The sequence below is a fragment of the Octodon degus genome, unplaced genomic scaffold (genome assembly GCF_000260255.1).
Source record: "Octodon degus isolate 3935 unplaced genomic scaffold, OctDeg1.0 scaffold00080, whole genome shotgun sequence".
In the NCBI taxonomy this organism is placed as follows: domain Eukaryota; kingdom Metazoa; phylum Chordata; class Mammalia; order Rodentia; family Octodontidae; genus Octodon; species Octodon degus.
The window spans coordinates 10,858,241-10,862,638 of NW_004524656.1; the positions used below are offsets into that span (position 1 = coordinate 10,858,241).

General features: G+C 37.3%; 1 pseudogene; it reads left to right on the plus strand.

The window, feature by feature from the left end:
* The window catches only part of LOC101581440, a 6,405-nt pseudogene extending 2,101 nt beyond the window's left edge, over positions 1 to 4,304 (plus strand).
* The last annotated feature ends 94 nt before the right edge of the window (positions 4,305 to 4,398 follow it).

Below are 4,398 nucleotides of genomic sequence, written 5' to 3' on the forward strand. Positions count from 1 at the left end.
GTATAGACACTTATATTTCTTTTTCCTTCCTTGTTTCTTTTCTCCTTTCCCTCATTCCAGTTTCTTTCCTTCCTTCTTTCTTTCTTTTTCTTTCTTTCTTTCTGTTTTGTTTTGTTTTATTTTTTTGTGCCAGGGATTGAACTCAGGACCTTGCACTTGCCAGGCAAGTTGATGTAGAATCTTAATGTATATCTTTTTTATACTGCTGATTTCTTAGCAGATTGAAAGGTTATTTGTGTATTTTTTTAAGTGTTGAATGAGTGTTGCATGTTGTTGACACTTTTTAGCATCAGCTGGAATGATCATTTTCTCATGTACCCTCTTCAGTAACCAGAAATCTTTCTCTTTTTTAATTAATTTTATGGAGAAAGAAATAGTAATGAGACAGTTTCAAAACATGTTAGTAGGACAGTTATAATAGTTAATACATTGCATAAAGTTGTCTTCATAGTAGTTATTCATAGTATAAGATGCAGACATGATATCTTGTCTAAACACTATGAGTACAAATCTTTCTTCTCATTGAACTAAGAGAAAGTAGCTATATATCTACGCTATTTGGTATATATAAATATATTTATTTTTCACTGCAAAATGGTCCTTCATTTATATCCCCCTTTTTTGTTTACTTTTGTCAGAGATGGGTATTTCATTGCCATTCAAATATTGTAGGTGGCTGAATTCAGCAAAGTAATCCAATATAGTCCAGTAATCCATAATAGTAGTGGGTTATCCGCAGGACTGACAATGTCAGAAGTTGTTGACTTGACCCTTTCACAGCTCAGCATATTAATATGGCTTCACTTTTTATACCTCGTTTTTATACTTTTCTGCTGGATGGTTAAGACCAACATAAAGCAAGACCTATATAACAAGAAATGTAACTTTTGTATCTGACAACTTCAGTCAAATCACCACACGATTTACCCTGAAACCCTGTACTGCAGTTTGTAGATCCTTTGTGAGTGTCAGCCATGTGGATGAGTCACAGCCATTACTTGACCAATTTGCTTTCTGTGAAAGCCTAAGAGAACATTTTCTCTCTATGTGACTCTCCTTAGGCGCACTCTACATCATCAATCACTTTCCTCTGTGGCCCCATAGTCTCCTTGATCAGAAAATTTGGGACACTACTGAGTTATAACATGGTACAGTACAGGTTCTCTTCTGTCCTGAGTCCTCACTGACCTTGAAGGACTAGGGCCAAAACGTTGGCTATCCTTGTATCCCTTCTGACAGCTTTTATTTAAAGCGACAAAAGACAGATTATCAGAAGAAAGAGGCTTCTTTTATGCATACAGGAGCCAAAAAAAGAAGTGGCTAGCTCATTAAATGATTAAAGGTTTATACACCTAACTTAGTAGAGAAATGCATAAAGGAGAAAAGGCCTTTATGGGAAGAACAAACAGGTTTCCTTAAGAAACACAAAGGCTTTTTTTGTAAAGCAAATAGAGCAAAAGCTTTGTGAGGATTCTTATGTTGAGTTCTTTCTGTCTTTTTCTTGGCTGGGAACCCTCCTAAGAGAATGGATTTATTGTTTTCTTACTTCCCAGAAGTTTCTATGGTTAGTCAGATAAGAAAATCTTGGAGAAAGACTTATTCTTGCATCTGCTGAGTCTCTACTATCTTTAGCTTTAAATAACTTCAAACCAACTCTGGAGTTCCAAGCGGTTTCCACATGAAAAAATCTAACAGATGTGTATCAGCATTTTCTTCCTGCAATAAACTTAACTTAACCCTAAAGGTTTTTCCCCACTACATTCCAGAATTCAGTGGGCTAGTAGTTTAAGATTATTAATTTACATTCCATCGTAGTTAATTTTTCCTTTATTTTCTTCAAAAAAGGTTGGGGAATTTTCCACTTTTTTCTGTTTTTTTGTTTGTTTGTTTCTTTTTTCTTTTTACTATTTTCTTTTTTGATACCAGAAGTTGAACTCAGGGCCTCATGCTTACTAAGCAGGCTTTATATCACTGAGTTACATCCCTGGCCCTCTGTTTCTAAAGTATTATATTATCACTTAGGTAATATTGGGTAGAAATGGTATAAATCTTGTCCCTTGGGGAAAAGATTAGAGAGATTTTATTATTTATTCATATCAATAATTACATTGGGGATATAAATGAAGGACCATTTGGCAGTGAAAACATATATATATATATATATATATATTATATAATAGCATAGATATACAGCTACTTTCTCTTAGTTCAATGAGAAGTTTTGAACTAATAGTGTTTAGACAAGATATCATGTCTGCATCTTATACTATGAATAACTATGAAGACAACAACATACAATGTATTAATTATTATAACTGTCCTACTAACCTGTTTTGAAACTATCTCATTGCTACTTCTTTCTCAATAAAATTAATTTTAAAAATTACATTGAAAAATTTTTGGAGAGATTTTTATTATTTATTCATATCAATAACGACATTTAACATTTTTTAATATTTATTTTTCAAAACAGTGTTAGATGTACAAAAAACTGAAAACATAATAGTTTCTATATCCACTGCTCCCTTTATTATTAACATCTTCCACTGTGACAAGCTAAAACTATGGCACAAATGTATTTATATGGAATTTTTTGCTATGGTGACATTTATTTATTTATTTTTTTTATGGTGACATTTAAACTGTGGTACATTGTGAGAATTAATGAGCCAATATTAAAGGATTTTTATTTACTAAAATGCACACTATATTTAAATGTCCTAGTTTGTCTAATGTATGCTTATCCCTTAAGATTATTTTCATTATAGCAGTTTCTTAGATTCTTTGTTGTGAGAAGAATTGGTAAGGAATTTCACAGAGAATGTCCTTCAACTGCGCTGTTTTGTTTTTCTCTCTTGATCAGGGTGGGTATATGGGTTTGAGAAAAAAGAGACCACAGGAGTAGAGTGTTATTGTCCCTCCATCATGGGGACATGTCACTAGGACTGGACCCTGCTGACGGCAGCGTTGGTCGTCCTGCTGAGGTGGCTGGAGTTTCCCTGGTAGCAGCTGCTCTTTCCACTTCCTCATGCCACGTCCTTTAGGAGGAAGTTACCGGGCTCAGCATAACCCAGCTGGAGAGCTTCTTTGAAAATGGGAAAAGACCAAATAAATGAAGCAGCAGAAAACTAAAACTTCAGGCCAAAATAAAGCCGCATTTAAAAGAAAACAGCAAGAGCCTCTATTAAGGACTGAGCTCTCCACAACAGGTGACTGACCCTCTCCAGCCTGCTCTGTGTAGCACGTGGGGACCAAATAGCCAATGAAGCCAAAAGCCTTTAAAACTGCTGTGCCTCGTGGACCCTAAGCACCCTGCGTTGAAAGATGTGTGCTTGTTGTTGTTTAAAAGAAAAAATATCAACACAGAGAACTCAAACGATTATTGAAGGTTGCCGCTTCATCGAATGCGTCTACGCTGAAAGCGTTTAGTCTTAGTGCGCACCGTATTGCTAGATCCAAGAAGCCCTTCGCTGCTGGGAGGACTTGATACTGTCTGCTGCTAAGGATTTGTCCGCAAATTTTAGGAGAGGCTGTTGTTGAAAAGGCAGCACATTTCTCTTCTGGCCAGCACCTCACTAGATGAACTGATGAACTAGCACAGAGATTGGGGCTTGTTGCCAGGATTAGTGAGTCGCCACGATACCCAACCCCGGAGGACGGGTCTGTCGATGTTGACAAGGTGACAATGCAATATATTTTTCAGGAAGATATGCCTCAAAAAACATTATCAGCACTTCTGTTGTTGACCAACACCACAGCCGTGCAGCTGTCCAAGTGTTTGCATGATTACATATTAGAAAAGTAGATTAGTCATTTTATGTCAGTATATCGTCAGACGCAGCAGCTCGTAGGCCTTGACAGTTTTCTGGTTTCACTGTTCAGGACAAGAAGCTCACTTCTGAATGTGTGCCCAGCCACCGCCCATACAGGAATGATGACTAAGGGAAAGATACCACTGAAGCTTAACCGTGTTCTGCAGGATGGAATTAGTATTATCAGCCATAGTACAGAACATGCCTAGCACACGTCTGTTTACACAGCTCCACGAGGAAACAGATGCAGGGCACGTACCTTTTCTCTCCTATACAAGTGGGATGGCAACAGGCCAGAATTTTGGTTTGTGGGAGCCACTACAGAGATTTCTTTCAGGAAAACACCGTTTGTGGTAAATTTCAGTGACACAGAACATGCTTGCTCCTGTGACGTATTCAACTTGCTCAAAAAACTCCTTACTTCAGCAGAGGAAGACAACTGCCTTCAAGGCAGCAGATAAAGTGGCTGCATTCAAAGCCAAGCTAGGATAATGCGGGCAACACATGAATATTAGAATTTCTGCAATGTTTTAAACATCAGCAGAGACTTTGAAAGTGATGGGAAGGAGGGAGGGAGGGAGGGAGG